Source organism: Colossoma macropomum, unplaced genomic scaffold (assembly GCF_904425465.1).
Source record: "Colossoma macropomum unplaced genomic scaffold, Colossoma_macropomum, whole genome shotgun sequence".
NCBI classification, from domain to species: domain Eukaryota; kingdom Metazoa; phylum Chordata; class Actinopteri; order Characiformes; family Serrasalmidae; genus Colossoma; species Colossoma macropomum.
In genome coordinates, this window is record NW_023494802.1 from 153,276 (window position 1) to 173,171 (window position 19,896).

The 19,896-nt window shown below is 36.0% G+C and overlaps 1 protein-coding gene across 2 annotated transcripts in view; it reads right to left on the reverse strand.

Moving 5' to 3' along the window:
- zmp:0000000926 (lysine-specific demethylase 6B) overlaps positions 1-19,896 on the reverse strand; it is a 52,359-nt gene that overhangs the window by 17,173 nt on the left and 15,290 nt on the right. Inside the window, exon 1 of one of the 2 annotated variants that reach the window (XM_036591996.1) lies at positions 10,005-10,262. The exons of the other annotated variant lie outside the window; for it this stretch is intronic. The gene's annotated coding sequence lies outside the window, so the exon portion shown is untranslated. Of the gene's footprint in view, positions 1-10,004; positions 10,263-19,896 lie in introns of those variants that run through there. 2 annotated transcript variants of the gene reach the window in all.

Consider the following 19,896-nt stretch of genomic DNA (forward strand, 5'->3'; position numbering starts at 1 on the left):
CTCAAATAAAAAAGAACATTTCTTCATTAACAGGCTACTAGCGGTGCTCTGTAGGCGACCCTGCTAGTCTGCAGTGATAGCAGAGGAGGGTAAAGTTCAGCAACCTCGCTGCTGGGATTTAGTTACATTTAGGGAATCATATGCCTTCAGGGGGGAGGCAATTATTTATTATCACCCACCCCTAATTCTTTAGTGAAGAAGAAGCTGAAGCCAGCTATTTGCCAGCTTCTTATTCAAGTTTTCTAGTTCCACCTTGAATGGAGCAACAGTTACATTCTGGCGCTTCAGGTCTCACAATAGCTGGACTTTTTAAGGTGGAATGAGTAATTTAGCTAGCTTTCTACCAAGACATTAGCATACTATTAGAGATTTTTTATGCTTGTTATGAAGAAAAGGACCATAATACACTGAAACGGCATTAAACTAAGATAACACAATGGTCATTGTTAAAGAGAAAAGAAATTGTAAAGTCTGAAAAACCTCCGTTTGGAGGGCCTTGTAGCCCTAACACTTCGCCCCTCTATCTCAACAAGAATTGGGCCACCCTACCCCTAGACATGAATGTGCAAAGCGGAGGGCAAAAGGGCTAAGTGGTAGGAGCGAGGGGTGAAATAGGAATGGGCCAAAATCTTCTTCTATTAACTTACATTAAAAGCCAGGCATGTTTTTCCCTTCTCCTGTGAACATACATTTTTTGTAATGCCTTTTGTAACCGGCTGGAAGTCATTCTATTCTTGTTTTAGGAATTTCTTTTTCTTACAGATTGTAAAACCCCTTAAAATCCCAGGCTTATTACACACTAAGGCTTATTATTCAGTAACTACAGGGACTTTAATGCAAACTAAGTGAGCTATTCTTGGGTTATAGAAGCATGTAATGAAACCTGTAAAAAGCTGGCCATTTAAAGGGTTAAAGTTCTGTGATCTTCTTGGGCCATTTTGCATGCACAGCATGTTTAAGATCTACCCACAGATTTTCCACAATGTTAAAGTCAGAGGACTGTAAGGGCCATTCCAAAACCTTCAGCTTGCATTTCTTGAAGTGGTTAGGGGATTTTGAGGTCCAGCCTTTTTTCAGCATCAGTTTCGTGACTGACTAGGTCACATTGGCTTTCAGAATTTGCTGATGTTCAGTTGGATCCTTTCTGCCAGCTACCCTTGCAGTGCTTTCTAAGCCACTGACTGCCACAGAACCCTAAAGCATAGTAGATCCATCCCATGCTTAACAGTTGACAAGGTGTTCCTTTCATCAGATGCTGCTCTTTGTTTACTCTACTCTGTCTTTTTTACTTCATCACTTGCTTTCAAAATACCTCTGGCTCTTCTCAATGTTGTGTTGCACACTCCAGACAAAGACTTTTATGATGAGGTTGCAGGTAAGGTTTCCTTCTTATGACTCGTTCATGCAAATCACGTGTGTGCAAGCAACACTGCACAGTAGAATGGTGCACCAGCACTCCTGTGTCAGCTAAACCTTTCTGCTGATCCTTTGCAGGCATATGGGGGTTTAGCTTTGCATTTCTGGCAGCACATGAGCAGTTCTATCTAATTTTCCATCTAATTTTCTCAGTCTTCCTCATCTTGCATTGACAGCTCATCTTAAAGTAACATTATGCAACAATTTTACTTTACATTAGCTTTATAAAAGCTTTAAAATAATTTTAAAGGAAAACTGACTTATATTAGGGTGATTGGGCCTGGACTCTGGGCCTGGAATGCTTGCCATAGCGCTATGTAACTTTGGAGGAGCAGCACAAGACCTCTCACGGGAACTGTGTAACACTTTATGGCACCATGTCACACACCATCAACTCAGCTAGCTATAAGAAGAAGTAGCTCAGTATTTCCAGCATAGACATCATGGCAGAGGCTGCGAAAAGACCAAAAAAAGGCCTTTCCAGAGGATGCGAGGAAGAGAAAAAGAGACAGTGAATGAGTGAGAAACTGGACAAGAAAAATCTCAGACTGGTTTTTACTCGCTCAGAGCTAAAAGAGATAAAAGAGTATAAGACAGATGCTGAGCTGGTGTTCTTGTTGGACCAGTAAGTAACTTATTAGCTGGCTTACATGTCAATTGACACAATGTTTCTTAGCCCTGGTCTTGGAGGCTGCCCTACACATTTTAGAGCTTTTCCTGCTTAAACACAGTCCCTTTAATTCAGTAATGGGCTGATTTTGTTTGATCAGGTGTATTAGGAGCAGGGAAAACACTTAAAAGTACAGGGCAGTGGGCCTCCAGGGTGGAGGAACACTGCTTCAGCTCATCAACAAATGCATCTGTCTGTTAGGGTGGCTCAAAGCATGATGTGTATCTACGACAGTGGTGTAAAAGTGAAATACACTCTGCAACAGCAAAAAATACCAATTCTCACATAATGCTGCTTTAACTGCCATTTCTTAATGATGTTTCAGACAGTGGAAAATTGTGAGCTGGAAGCACTTTAATACTTTTTGTAGTCTTCTGCTGCTTTGTAGACACCAATTAGCTTAATTATCAGATCCTCAGCCAGCTGCTTAGAGGAGCTCATGGTTGTTGAGTGTTAGCACACAGTTTGAAGAGCCAGACAATTAAATATGCTCTGAAATTCTCATCAGCTGACAATTCCTAATGACAGTTCTTGCTATGCTGAATCAGGCCTAACAAGACAATTTCTAAAACTTTCCAAACTTTCCAAACTTTTGCACATGCCATAATTACTTTAATTTTTTTCTGATTTTGGCCTGTTGGTCCATTTACTGTGAAACAGCCATTTTCAAATTATGTAAAAAAGCGATACATATTTGTTTATACGTAGAGAGAGATTGGCTGTTTTTAAATGTTATAGAGTACTTTTTTTGAAACTTGTGAAAATTGGTTCAAAAATGGATTTTTTTTTATTGTAACAGTGAGCATTTAATGGAAAGCTAATGTGCACACGAGCAGGGTAAAAATAAAATGAGTAAGTACAGAAGTTGAGTGCAGGTCCGGCCCTGAAGCTCTGAGGTCATTACAGTAGTGAAAAACCTCGGCCTTTTCTCGTAATGAGTTTGGGTGATAACCCTGATCTAAACTACCCATGATTCCGCTCTGGGTCTGCTATTTATGGTCTTGCAATATTCCCCTGCTTATGACTCTGCTTCTCTCCTACACACAGACGCTGCATCAGCACACACACACACAGGAGCCATATATAGACAGCGGTTAACAGGTCAAACCATGTATATATATATATATATATATATATATATACAGACTAACCATTTCATTAAGTCCACCTCCTTGTAACTACACTGTCCATGTTGTCAGCTGTAGTCAGCTGTAGTCCCTTTGTTTCTCTGCATACTTTGTTGCCCTGTTCTCAGTGGTCAGTACTCCCACAGGACCCCCAAAGAGCAGGTATTATTTGGGTGGTGGATCATTCTCAGCACTGCAGTGACACTGACGTGGTGGTGGTGTGTTAATGTGTGTTACGCTGGTGTACAGCAGTGCTGCTGGAGTTTTTAAACACCCCAAAAACATCCAGCTGACAGCATCCTGCGGGCAGCGTCCTGTGACCACTGATGAAGGACAATAGGATGACCAACACAAACTGTGCAGCAGCAGATGAGCTATCGTCTCTAACTTTACATCTACAAGGTGAAGCATCAAGGTATGAGTGTCTAATAGAGTGGACAGTGAGTGGACACAGTGTTTAAAAATTCCAGCAGAACTTAGAAAATCATACTAGTATACATATATAGCATACAAAGTTGCATACAGCTACATATTACTTAATGACTGAATGTGTGAATACATCATTTTTAATGTACATCTTCTGAATGGTAGCACAAGAAGGACAAATAAAACTATGCAATTTACTAATGTACATTAATAACTTTTCATTCAGTGTAATTTTGAAAAATATCATTCAAATTAAATCAAAACATGCTTCATTGGTCACACACACACACACTATAATGTGCAGTGAGATCCTTATATGACTGTCTGTTGCCATGAAAAACTGATAAACAATAAAAAATATAAACTTTTGGAAAAGAGGTTCTCCAAGGGTTCTTTAATAAAAAAAATGGATCCATATAGAACCACGAACACAAAGAACCCTTTGGATGATTAATGTGATGCACAGAATGTGCTGTTCTATATAGAACTCTTTTCAAAAAGGTTCTGTATAGAACGATCTATAGCACATTCATTTTCCATCAATCTGAAGAATGCTTTCATGATGTAAAGAACCCTTTAATCATGCAAAGAGTTCATTGAGTGTTCGTGGTTCTATATAGAACAATTTTCTTCACTAAAGAACCCTTGAAGCACCATCTTTTCCAATTATAAGTGTGTGTGTGTGTGTGTGTGTGTGTATAAATAAACATTCATATATTTTACAAAATGATATTTCCTGTCTTTGATCAGCCCTCAAAGTTAAACCTTTGATTTTAAATGAATGTAGAACATGAGTATAATGTGAGCTGTGTGCAGTGGACTGGTCTTTGCTGGGGTCACAGGTTTCTGCTCAGTTTAAATCTCACTCTGACCCCACTGACCCCACTGACACATTCTTATACTCCCTCATACGTCCAGCACTGATCCAGCAGCTCTGCCCAGAGCTGAACACTGAGAGAGTGACCACCACTTCCCTGCCCACGCAGGGAACACAGACAATTTTGTTGTAGTTGTGATGTCACAGCCACAGTCGCATTTACATATAACTGCTAGTTCAGCCTACAGTAGCTTGGCTCCACCCAGTCCTGTTAAAGTGAGAGCATTTTCTTGTATATTCATAAGGTACCTTATTGGCACAATAAAGGGCGGCCAATCAGAACAGAGCTTATTTATATATATCAGTCTTAAAGGCATGGTCACAAAACCAGCCTGTTTAGTGTTATGGGATACAGACAGATTGGAAAAATTAATTATGATTATTTTTGGTACATAAGACACAAACATCATAATGGGTGTTTTTATGAGTCAAGACAAACTTATAATGGGGAGAAAATTAAATGTAAGAAAAATGTAGTTTACATGTTGTCATTTAAAGTTAAAATTCATTTGGACCGTTCACACAGTAACTAAATGACGTATCAGTCACACAGTAATAAACATGACTGCGCTGTTTGATTTCACTTAAGTGTTGGTTATTAAACCACCTGCTGTCCATCACTGCATCAGCACAATGAACAATCATGTTACATTTACATTTCATTTTCGCAAAATTTGAGTTCATGCTTAGGAAAATATACATGTATACATGTAACATGAGTTATTAGAGATAGAAACAGAGTACAGGATTTTATAATAATCATAAAAAGGTAATATAAAGATGTACCTACACAACAGAGTTAATACAGATAAAAACACAGACAGACAGTTAGATAGCTAGACAGATAGATAGATAGATAGATAGATAGATAGATAGATAGATCCGATATGTCCTAAATCCATATCTGTTGAACAAGATAAATAGAATATTAGAATAGAATATCTCTCGTCTCACAAACCAAGTAATTGATGTCAGCCAAGAGTTAATGATAGCTCTGCTCCCGCTCAGCAAGCATGGATGCCATAGTTATTATACATTTTGTTTATCTTATAATTGTTAAACTCTTTCAGTAGTAACAAAATGTCTGATTCAAATTTTTTACAAAATGTTGATAGAAATATAGCAGATAGACAGAGAAGGTAAGGAGGTGTATAACCTCTGACCTCAAAGCTTTACTGTTTCTAAACTACAATTATATGCTTCCAGCTTTGTGTCAGCAGTTTGGGGAAGAGCCTTTCCTGTTCCAGCATGACTGAACCCCTGTGCACAAAGTGAGCTCCATAAAGACATGGTGTGACAGGTTTGGTGTGGAGGATCTCTGTGTCCTGCACAGAGCCCTAACCTCAACTCCACTGACCACCTTTGGGATGAACTGGAACATCCATTGTGAGCCAGGCCATCTTGTCCAACATCAGTGTCTGACCTCACAAATGCTCTTTTGAGTGAATGGGCACTCCAAAAATATATGTACATTACTTTATTAATGCCTATGGATTTGGAATAGGATATCCAACAATCTCATATAGGTGTGATGGTCAGGTGTCCACATACTTTTGGCCATATAGTGTAGATAAAGTCAGTCAGATTGCATGTTTTGTGCAAAGGTTTATATTCATAAAAGTTAATTTCATGATAGACAGATAGATAGATAGATGGATAGATAGATTTTTTGTCCTCAGTTAAGTAAGTTTGCCAACAGAGTAAAGTGGTTTTAATGACATTTAAATGCCTTTAACTCCTCATTCATTCCCGACTCAGCACTGAGACAAAGACTGAGCTCTACAGTGCCTGTGCAGTAAATCAATACGTCTATTAAACAGGTACAGACAGCAGCTCTGTGGACCTGCTCTTTTATTGATGAAGTGTGTGAGTTACAGTGTAGTTACAGAGATAAAAAGGCCTGCTGTCCCTCCTACACTCTACACACTGACTCACCTTAATGCAGAATCAGAGCTCAGATATAATGCCAAAAACAGCGCAAGCAACAGGTGTTACTGTCCAAACTACACTGTAAAAAGTGGCTCATCAAATAAACCTAAAAAAATTAATTCATGTGGTAACAAGTAAATTAACTAGTTTCATTCAAACTAAATAAATACTTTGAATGAATGATTCTTTCACTCAAAGTAGTCAAACAAAACTAGTTCAATTGCTTATTACTACATGAAGTCATTTTTAGGTTGATCTGCTGAGCTACTTGTCACAGAGTGTTCATAACATCGTACACTACCATACATGCTGTATTTCATACATATCATACGTTAACAAGAATTCAGAACCATTTTATTGCTCCAGTCTTCGTGAAATTTGTAAACAGTGTAAAGAGTTGCTGGCATTTTCAAGTCATGATAAAAAACAACCAAATGGGCAGAAAAGCTTTTAACTGTTGGTCTTTCACTGAATTTTTCCTTTCTTTTAAATACGGTTCAAACATTTCCTGAATCTGTAGAGTCGCCCTTTCCATTCCATCTTATCACGAGATCGACTCACATCTGGAGTTATGAGGCTATGAAGAGGGGCTGAGGTACACGTCATCTGCCTCTCACAGTGTGGAACTGGTGGATTTGTGTGTCTGTCTACATTTTGTGTGAAACTGACCAATGGACTCTCAGGAAATCACGAAGGATTTACCCATCACGCTGGAAACCCTTCATTCTTCATTCAGACCACATCACAGACACATGTGCAATGGCGTGCAGAGAGTTTACAGCTGCTGAAGTTGCTGCAGTGGTTTTGGAAAGTAGTAATGAAGATAACAGAGCATTTTGATATGAAACATATGAGTATCGTGTTATATGAAGAGACTTTAAAGGAGGACTTTTTTAACATTGCTTTTGTTTAAATTTACTGAACACAGCACATTCTTCTCACATTTTGCTGCATTTGTGTTTATTTGTGTTTATTCTAATGTTTTATAGTGTTTTATTGACGAAAGCAAAACAACTGCCCAGAAAAATAGTGTAAAATTTTATTGACAGCCTAAAACTTTTACACTGCAACGTGTATGTATGTATGTCTCTGTTATTGTGACTGTTCCTAACATCAGTCAGTAAAGTGTAGGAACTGCATACAGGTTGCTGGACAATACAGATGATTCAAACTTAAAATAACATTTTGTTACATTATTATATCATGTGAATGTAATATAACAAGTAATATCAAGGAATTTTGAACCATTTATACTCTTCAACAGCCCCTATGCAGTTACTACACCAAGATCGAAGCACTTTACTTTTTTATGCAGAGTACGCATTCTGAATGTTGTGATTCATGTCTGAAAATGCAATACAGATAGATAGATAAATACGGTACTTTTTGAAAAATATTTGAAAAATACCCCCCCCCCCTCCTCAAAAAAGTTCCAGATAGAACTGTAAGGCTGGCTTTACATGGTGAAATTTCATGCAACTAAAGTTGCCCAAAGCCCACATGAAACTAATCTGCACTTGAACTGCATAATGTAAATCATCCTGCAACTCACTTGCAACAGTTGCAAGCTGCTCAGCCTTGTGAAACAAGTTTCAAAAACAGCCAATAGTCAATAGCGTGTCACATGAACCAACATATATTCAAGCCACAGATTTTATCAGATCAAAATAAAACAGAGTTAGTGAAGAGTTGGTTAGCCGATAGCAAACCTGATAAATTAACTGAATGATAACCATTTGTTCCATCAAATCAGATGTTTATTAATGCTATAGCTGAGCTCTATACCATCTGCTGCATGGAGCTTCTTGTCCTGTTTTTGGTAGCCTTGAGTCGGCTGTGGTGGTCTTTCTTCATTGGACGACATAGATAACAAACTATGACCGGTACTTAAGACATGGGCTCTACACTGCCCTCTGGTGCGCTGTAGACATGCTAATGGACTTGGCTTCGTTCATTTTTTGCTTTTTGCTATGACAGAACATGTCATAGGTGAGAGACAACAATATATGCATCTGACACAGACTGTGACAAACTTTATGCAAATTAACTGAGAGGTGCTTAACCAGATTGTTCATAAGTGGCATGCAAACCGCCCCCAGTCACACAGTGAGATTTAACACCGGAATTACTACATCATGTGCACATAATATAATAATATAACAAGATTTCATTTCAAGTCATTTTGAACCATTTCTATTTTTCAACAGCCTGTATGCAGTTACTACACCGAAAACTAAACACTTTACGTTTTTATGCAGAGTACACATTCTGAGTGTTGTGACAAAACAGATAGACAGACAATCAAATTTGATATCTGATTTTGTGAGGCAGTTTTTCAAAAAATATTAGAAAAATACCCCGCACTTCAAAAAAGTTCCATATAGGACTAGGCTTGGCTTTTTACATGGTGAAACTTTCATGCAACTTTAGTTGCCTGAAACCCACATGAAACCTAATTGCACATGAGTTGCATAACGTAAAACGTCCTGCAACACACTCGAAACTCAGCCGCGACAGTTGCAAGCGGCTCAACTTTCTGAAACAAGTTTCATGAAACAGCCAACCAAAACACCAATAGCGTCACGTGATCACGTCAAACGGCACCGGAAGGTGCACTGAGCGGGAAATATCACACTTCACATTATTTTTTAAACGTAAAGCCAATATGGTCAATATAATAATGGACTGCAATGGGCTTCAAAACTGATCTGCGACTCACACACTCACACACTTTCCCTCTTTACACCTCAGAAGAGCTGTGGAGGAAAGTGATTCGGCTCGCTGTGATGGAAATGCAGCATTAAACTGAATGCACAGTTGCTGCGGGTATTTAAAACATATAAATCTAACATAAAAACATAAACTCCACTCTAAAACAAGCCCACATGGATTTTACTATGCTTAAAATGTTCAGAACTTTTTCAGGAATACTATTATTGTCATTTTTTAGCACTCACAGCACTCTCAATTCATATAGACACATCGTAGACAATATCTTAATATAGAGAAAGTTCTTTATTGTCTTCTGCACAAAGTGCAATGAAATTCTTACGTGCATGTTTGTTGACTGCCACAGCAATGCAATAATGACTACTAAATAGGAATAAACACAAGACTAACACACATGCAGTACACAGCACCAACAATAAGCATGTTTAACATGGCTTTTGATATGAACTTTTTATGCAATTTGAACTCTGTACTTACTTCCCGACTATAGTAAACTGTAAAATCGCATCATCTCTTTTTACAGATAGAAATATCATGGTTACTTATCAACATCATCACATCTCACTCAAAACTGAACATAAATCACAAACATCCCTCTTCAGCTCAGAACAGCTCGCACTGCAACATCTGACAACTTATTCTGTCCTAATGCACACAATCTGAACGCTGCACTTTACCTCCAGCTCCAACAGCTCATGCACATCATCATCATGTAAGAAGCTTGTTTTCAGACAGTGTGAACGCTCTGAACTGCGAGTGAGCTGAATAAAGCTGATAAACGCTGCAGAGGCTGAGAGTTTTTCTCTCAGCCCGATGAGATGTGACTGACCTGTGAGTGGGCAGAGTCGCTATCCATCTGATGACCGCCATTCTCCGAGACTTCAACACACACACTCTCTCACACACTCACACACTCACATACACACACACACACGTATGGATCTCCTGCTTCCCTACACACACACACACACACACACGCACACATATATAAAGCTCCAGTGAGAAAACTTCGGATCACAGACACATAGAAACAGCGCGAGGAGTCACAGCACGACGAGAGGGCGCAACGACTGTGAGTGAGTGAGTGAGTGTGTGTGTGTGTGTGTTTGTGTGTGTGTGTGTGTGTGTGAGGAAGTGAGTAATATCGTGCAGTGTGAGGCATGTCTGCTATGCAACAGCACACACACGCAGACCAGTTGCTGCTTTCGCCCACTCGCCTTACTCACACACACACACACACACGTTTTTATACCTTCACAGGACATTAGGCCAAACTCATACACACATGTGTATATCAGTGCCAACATATGATATGTCCCAAATATATTACATATATGTAAGTAAGTAAGCATCTATATGTAATAATAATGTAATAATAATTTGTCATATTATATGTGTATATGAATATATACACACATATATATATATATATATATATATATATATATATATACATACGCTGTGTGTTGTGTGGTGTCCAACAGCGATGATGTAATATATAGGATAAATTTATTAGGAAAAAAATCTTCAAAATAGCAACTTTACAGCAGAAGGAAAAACAGTTTTCAAGTTAACTACATGTTGTTTGAAGTCATATTTGACCATATCTATCGGTCCATTCATCAAGAAATTCTGACACATTAAAAGGGCAGCTGACATTTTCAAATTGTGTAAAAAAAATGACAAATGTAGTGAATAAACTGACATTACTTATGTTGTCATTCCTTATTAATATCACTTACACTTCAAAATTAAAGTACTTTCTGATAAGTATTTATATGTAATAATATGACCCCATATATTATATGTGTAAGTACAAATATGCAATAATAACAGAGGTAAAACACACACACACACACACACACACACACACACACATTGCTTTTGTTGGAAGAAAACCTCATATCTCCAAAATGACTTTACAGGAGAAGGAAAAAACATACTTTTAGTGTAAGTCAATGGAACCAGAGATTTTCCACGTCAATTTCTATCATTCTGTCATTTCTTTTTGTCCATTCATCATGAAATTTACATACAAAGTAAAGGGTAACAGGTATTTTCAAATTATGTCAAAAACTGGTTTTCTTCCGACAACAGCGATATATATATATATACCTACATTAAACACATGTACCTACATTAAACACATGTATTATTCATTGTTAACCCCTTAAATGTTCAGAGCCCACCAGCAGGCCCAAAGTTTATAACACACTTCTATAATCTAAGAATAACAGTTTGCATTGAAGTCTTTGTAGTTACTGAATAATAAGCCTTAGAGTGTAATAAGACTGAGATTTTAAGGGGTTAAAAAGATGGTTCTTCAAATGTTCATTAGTAAAGGGAATGCTTCTATATAGAACCATAAATATTCTTAATGGTTACTACTTAAATGGTTGTGTGCATGGTGAAGTAGTTCTTCAGACTGATGGAGATTGTGTTGTATATGGTTCTTTTTAGAACCCAACATACCTTCTATATAGCACCAAAAAGCTACAAGCTTGACATCATCAGAAGAACCCGTTTTGGTGCTACATAGAACCATTTTCAAAAGGGTTCTAAATAGATACATACACAGCATATTCTCCATCAATCTGAAGAACCATTTCACCATGCAAAGAACCATTGTATGTATATATATATATATATATATATATATATATATATATATATATATATATATATGAGAAAGGGAGCGGGAGAGAGAGAGAGAAAGAGAGAGCAGGGGCGCAAAAGAAAGAAAGAGGTTGTGTGAATAGAAGAAAAGGAGGTAGTCCCCAAAATACATCTGAGTCAAACCAAAACTTAACCCTGCATCTCCTTCTCTCTCTCTCTCTCTCGCTCTCTCTCTCTCTCACACTCACACTCACACACTTCTCATCATTTCCCTCTCACTGATATTCGTCTATTTGAGGGTGATGTCAGCGCTGTTTTGAGAACACTAATGCTGTTTCTCTTTCAAAATCTCTCTTTTACCCCTTAAAATCTCAGGCTTCTTACATACTAAGGCTTATTATTCAATAACTACAGGGACTTCAGTGCAAACTGGTTGAGCTATTCTTAGCTTATAGAAGTGTGTAATAAACGTTGGGCCTGCCAGTGGGCTCCGAACATTTGAGTGGTTAAACTAAATCTGATCTGTGTTGATCTAGAGTGCATGTAGCTTGGTGATGCTGTCATGGTTCATGACTAAATTGACCAGAATCTGCAGGTCTTTGAGTTTCTTTCTTTTATCCAGTAATGTTTCTCAATCCATGACTTCACAAAACATGAGTCATTTATTATATTGTGCTGTCATTTCATCCAGTAGCTAAATTACACTTGAAAGAACATTTGTAACCTGTTAAATGCTAAAGGTCTATATACGGGTTCAGTTTTCAGTTCCTCATTTTCATAACTACACAACTTACACATTAGCTTAACTAATCTAATAGAATTAATATGAACTATAATATAAAATCACATATAACAGAACTACAATGAAACCTGTAGAATAACCAACACAATACACCTAATATAAAAAGTAAACCAACGAATGTATCATGACAAATGTAAACTCCAGTATAAATAATATTAACTGTAAGGGACTGTATGTGGGTCCATACTTCAGTTCCTCTTTCTCATAACAAAAAAGTGTAAGAAATTATATATTAGTTTTAAAGTAGACACTACTTACAGCAGATCATCAATAACTCAAGTAGAAGCTAAATAATTCAAAGTGATTCATGTATAATTCACAGCAGATACTCAATAATCATAGTAGATACTGAAAAATTCATAGTAGATACTGAGTACTTCATAGTAGTAACTGAATAATCATATTAGATACTGAATAATTCATATTAGATACTGAAGAATTCATAGTAGTTACTGAATAATTCAAAGTAGTTTGTGAATAATTAAAGTAGATACTGAATAATTCATAGTAGACATTGAATAATCATAGAAGTTACTGATTAGTTCATAGTAGATACTGAATAATTCATAGTAGTTACTGAAAAATTCATAGTAGACACTGAATAATTCATAGTAGATACTGAATAATTCATAGTAGTTACTGAATAGTCATAGTAGTTACTGAATAATTTATAGTAGTTACTGAATAATTCATAGTAGATACTGAAGAATTCATAGTATATACTAAACAATCAAAGTAGACACTGAATAATTTATAGCAGCTACTGAATAATCCATAGTAGATACTGTATAATCATAGTAGTTATTGAATAATTCCCAAGTAGACAATGAATTATTCACAGTAGACACTAAATAATTCATAGTAGATACTGAAGTCATAGTAGATACTGAATAATTCATAGTAGATACTGAATAATTCATAGTAGACACTGAACAATCATGGTAGATACTGAATAATTCATAGTAGTTACTGAATAGTCATAGTAGATACTGAAAAATTCATAGTAGATACTGAATAATTCATAGTAGACACTGAATAATTAATAGTACTTACTGAATAATTCATAGCAGTTACTGAATAATTCATAGTAAACACAGAATAATTCATAGTAGTTACTGAAAACTTGAAAACAGTTATTAAATAATTCTTAATAAAATAATCTGTCTGGAGTGTAAGGGGTTAAAGAGAAAACTGTGTGTAAGTCATATTCAGACCTCAGGACTGTAAGATGTTCATCAGCAGTAAATGAATCAACTGGGCTGAAAGTGAAAATATGTGATTCATCATCAACGTATTTTGCATTTGCTCCACTCTGATGGTAAATTTAGTGAATTTTCAAAAAGTACAAAAGCTTATAGTAAACATTTCAAATGTTGGATATTCTTACAGTAAGCCAATAAAATCTATATTGATATGTATTTTATCAAGGTTGGGGTTTTCTGTTAAACACGGTGTCTGTGATCAAACAGCTTTACTCCACAAAACGATGAATCATTTATTTCAAGACGGTATAATCCTACAGTGACTGTAATAAAGAGCTATGCCGAACATATTAGCCTGCTATTGTTCAAACTGAAAGTTAGAAATCCTTTTATGAATAACACAGAGGCACACGCACACACACACACACACACACACACACACACAGTGAATGTCTTACAAGCATCACAGACTGATGAAGAAAACAAGTTTTTGGTTTAGTTCTGGTGGTTTTGGATAGTAAATAAAATGGCTATATTTGTGTTGTAGTCATGGTGACCCCTGGTTCCTATCACCACCACTGTAAAGAAATCTGAACACCAAACCACTCTGAATCACTCTGTTTACATCTCACACACTCAACTATGGAGAAGAATTATGAAAAATAGCTGGAATTCTCCTTTAAAACATCTTAATAGTCATTTATCTTTAGTGATAATGAAGTCATGGAGTAATTTTATTTGAATTAAAATTAAAACTGTTTTAGTGTCTACTATGAATTGTCTAGTATCTACTATGAATTATTCAAAATCTAGTATGAATTTTTTAAAATCGAGTTTATTTTAGCAATAACAATGACTCAGTCAGTATCTACTATGAGCTATTTAAAAATCTAGTACAAATTATTTAATATTAACTATGAATTATTAAAATTAGTATAAATTACTAAACATTTACTATGAATTACATAGTATCTACAATAAAATATTTAGTGGCTATTATGAATTATTCAGTATCTACTATGAATTATTCAGTGTCTACTATGAATTATTCAGTGTCTACTATGAATTATGCAGTATCTACTATCAATTGTTTGGGATCTACTATGAATTATTAAAAATCTAGTGTAAGTTACTCAATAATTACTATGAATTATTCAGTATCAACTATAAATTATTGCGTATCTACTATAAATCATTCAGTATCTACTATGAATTATTCAGTATCTACTATGAATTATTTATTGTCTACTATGATTTAGTTGATTTGTACTATGAACTCTTTAAAAATCTATTATGAATTATTTAGTGTCTACTATGAATTATTCATCGTCTACTATGAATGAATATTTACTATGACTATTTAGTAACTCCCATGAATTATTCAGTATCTACTATAATGTATGTGATAATTTTGCGTGATGGTGTATTTGATCATTTCAGAAATGTCCCACGTCCCTTCTTCTCTTCTCTCTGTGTATTTAATGATGCTTTGTGTTTTTTTTGTGTTCAGCTTTTTTTTTTCCTCAAAGCTGATCACATTTCCCTCAGGAGCCACGAGATCCGCCTGACTCTGCACAAATCAGCAGCTTCACACACAGACACAGACACACACACAGACACAGAGGCAGGACAGGACAGGAGGAAGTGGAGAATACGAGAGAAGGAGAAGTTTAAAGCTGATTGTTTTGTAGAAACCTCTGACGCAATCGATTTTTCATGCAACAGATGTTGCATTAAAGTCTGCTAAAGTAAATGTTCTCCATTTCTTTTTAAAAGGGGCATATCCTACATTTCTCTTGTTTTTATCCTCTCTCTCTCTCTCTCTCTCTCTCTCTCTCTCTCTCTCTCTCTCTGTGTGTCTGTAGTGATCTCAGTTGTAGAGGAGCTTATGTCTGCTATGTCCAGTCTGTGTAGTGAGTGACATAATGGAAGAGAATAGAGAGATAAAGATGCTAAGCATGTTATATCTGATCCAAAGTCAAACAGTCAACATCCTGCACTGTATTATTTACAAAGTAGCATGTTATGCCTTTTATGGAGCAATATAAAACAGCAAATTTACCCAGTTTCATTTCCTTACTCCAAACTATGTTAATATGAATCTGAAGTTTACTAGCAAATAATGGAAGATTATACTTAATTAAAAAAATCCTGGCTACTATTACTATGAAATTTGTGTCCTGCTAGGTCTGCCCTAGACAACTGAAAGTGCTATTCTTGTAGCCTGATATCTTGTACCATTTTCGTCCTTGTCTTAAGTGACTTTTTTCTGGCTTTGTCTTCCCAATAATAACTTTGTTAATACTGTCAATTTTTTATTTTTGACTCATGCTAGCCATCAACTGAAAGCAGCCTGTAATTACATGAATGTTACAATGATTTACACATTGCCGTTTAATCACATCGGATATACTTTTTTAAGATTCAAAAATCCTAACAAAGGAATTAAGTGTATGAAAAAAGTCAGACAGCTACATACAAGATATTCTTCAAGTGTTCTTTAGAAAAGGCAATGGTTCTGTTTAGAGCCAGCACTTCTATATAGAACCATTTTGTGCTTAAAAGGTTCTTTGCATGGTGAAATGGTTCTTCAGATTAGTATAAAATGTGTTATATATGGTTCTGATTATATGTCTCGATTATATTAAATTATAATGTCTCGATTGTGATTATAATGATATCACTTATAATAACAAACATGGCAGCTCTTCAGTGACTCAGTCACACTGATTGAAGTGATGTGTCTGTAACAATAACAGGAAGAAATATGTTCTCATACGGGTAACTGAACTTTGGCAGACTGTTTCTGAGAAGCCCTCACGTCAAACATCTCCAGTAATTCTAAGAAGTGAGAGGGACATGTCCCCCAGGCCCCCGCTCCCTTATTATCACACCTGTAATTAATGATTAATAATAAGATTTCAGTGGTTAAGCCACATTGTTGCGGGCCGGTATCGAAGCACCCATGGCATTAAATATACATATATGACAAAAAAGTTAGTGGACTTACTTGAATATCTTGCTTTATTTTACAGGTTGGGCTATGTGTTCTAGCTTGCTATTAGGCAGCTAGCAATAGGAAGATAAAGATAACTGAATTAACCACTAGTTAAGTATAAATGGGTTATGTTTGATCTGGTTTATAGATGTGAATGCAGCTCAGCAGCTCTTTAACTTTTAAATGAGGTTTAAATAAAAAAGCTAAATTAAATAGCAGTGAAAACGATGGTGGTTTGCTGCTTTAGAAAAAAAAATCTTTTGGCGCTTACTTTTACACTAAAGCTGATAAAACTGTATATTTTGATGTATTATTAGAATAACAGTACAGTACAATTTAACATGAGATGCTGTATAAAACTATAAAACATTTAAAGTTCATGCTGGCTTGAGCATTTTTTATAGTGTTGGTAAACAAAGTACACCTACACACTTAAAAAAGATGGTTCTTCGAGGGTTCTTTAGTAAAGGGTGTGGTTATATTAAGAACCATGAGTTCCATAAAGAACCGTTTCATGCTTAAATCGTACTTTGCATGGTGAAATAGTTCTTCAGGTTGATGGGGAATGTGTTGTATATGGTTCTATATAGCACCAAAAGGGTTCTACTCTTGTTACAATGTCAATTCGCTATCAATCTGAAGAACATTTCATCATGCAAAGAACCCATTTAAGCATGCAAATGGCTTAAGTGTTCATGGTTCTGTATAGAACATTTGTCTATGGTGAAGAACCATTTCAGCATGCAAAGAACCAATTAAGCATGAAATGGTTTTATTTACACTTGCAAATAATGCTTTTTTATGGGTTCTTGAGAAAACTGACCTTGAGCACTCAAAGAGCCATTTGTATGCTTAATGAAATGCATGATGAAATGCTTCTTCAGATTGATGCAGAATTAACATCAGAACCATAATAGAACCCTTTTTGGTGCTATATAAAACCATATAAAACACATTCTCCATCAAGCTGAAGGACACTTCACCATGTGGAGAACCATTTAAGCATGCAAATGGCTCTTTGAGTGTTTATGGTTTGAAATAGAACAATTGTCTTTACTAAAAAAACATCTTTTTTAGAGTGTAGATGAACCGATAAAATTATAATGTCTTGACTGTGATTATAATGCAAAATTTATGGTAACTAACATGGCGGCTCTTCAGTGACTCAGTCACACTGATTAAAATGATTTGTCTACATAACAGGAAGAAATATGTTCTCATACGTGATAACTGAACTTTGGCAGACTGTTTCTGAGAAGCCATCACTTCAAACACCTCATGTAATTCCAAGAAGTCAGGAAAACATGTCCCCCAGGGCCTCCCCTTATTATCACACCTGTAATTAATGAATAATAAGAAGATTTCAGTGGTTTACCCACATTGTTGTGGCCGGTATCGACCGGGTGTTTGGGGTATCTTTAGTGTAGAGCATCACATTCAATCCAGTGCACAGGAAAAAGGCAGAACTTCATGCTTCCATTCAGGAAAACCCTAAAGCTTCACGGGTTCGCATGTTGACAACTCAGCAAGAAAGAGAGAGAGGCCGAGAGCGAGAGAGTAGTAGTAGTTAGAGAGAGGGAGAGTGCTGGAGGGTATTGCATTGCTAATCTGTAGCGAATCCCCGCTGCTGCGGGCTAAAGCAGGCTTAGTACAGTTATGGCAGAAAAGCCTGCAGGTATAAATAGGGCTGCAATGCTGCCTAAGCTTCTTTCTGCAGTATCAGTTAAAAATATGACTCGGCTAATTGCATCCCGGACCCTCCTGCACCCAGCGTACACTGGGTCCACACTTCAGCTCCTCACTATCATAATTACACAACTTACATATTAGCTCTGTTACATAATAATTCAAAGCAGGTATGGAATCATTTTTACACATTTTTTTTTCTCATTCTCATTTTTAATAATTAAATAATAATTAAATTATACTAGTTAATGAATAATTCATCACAGTTACTGAGTAATTCATAGCAGACATTGAATAAATTATACTGCACTGTAAAAAGTGGCTCATTAGATCAACTTAAAAAAATGACTTAATGTGGTAACAAGCAATTGAACTAGTTTTATTTAACTTCAAAAATTACTTTGATTGAAAGAATCGTTCACTCAAAGTTTTTATTTAGATAGAATAAAACTAGTTCATTTACTTGCTACCACATGAAGTAATTTTTTAGGGCGATCTGACGAGCCACTTTTTACAGTGCAATCAGTCACAGATGAACGGTGACATTTTCAGACTCCTTATAAACACTCTGTGGGTTTGTATTGTTTTAGTGACATTTTGAGGCTTAAGTTTCATTTAAAGTGTAATGAGTTTCAGAGCCCACGATTAGCATTCAGCACAGTGGGCGGATTCTGATACAGAGAGAGAGAGAGAGAGAGAGAGGGAGAGAGAGAGAGAGAGAGAGAGAGCGAGTGCAGAGAGGAAGACTGCAGAAGAATCAGATCTTCTAATAAAAAGTTGAAAATGGTAATAAAATATCAAACATTGTCAATAAAAATGAACATTATAACATTATAATGAATAATTCTGAATTATGAATACCTCGTCAATAAATAAATAAATAAATAATGAATAAATAAATGCATTTGTTTTCATTAAATCTTCAAAGTACATTTTTTGAAGTTAATATGTTTTATTTTTGAACTATTTACTAATAAATATATAATGGTATTATACCTACAGCTCTTAAAATACAATTAACATTTATGTTGGTTATAGTAGTGTTATACGTCATGATGTAATTGTAAAATAACATTTTAAAATGCGAATAAATAAAATAATTAAAAATTCATAAATGAATAAATATTTTTGAAACATTTTAACACATTTATCTAGAGCTGAATACATTTATGTTTCTCCCAGTGTTTTCCCCTGTGAGTTAGTGATTTGCAGTTTGTGGGAAGTTTCAGATGTTCAGACTCAGTCTAACTCTAGCAAGGCCTCCTCATCCACAGCCCCCTCTACAGTACAGCGGCTTCTCTTGGGTTTCACTTTAAAATGATACTTTGGATAATAATCAAATTTACACAGTATCACCTTCAACCCAAATACAGCCAATTAGGCAAGATGCCTGATCTTTACTCCTTTAGCTTCAGCA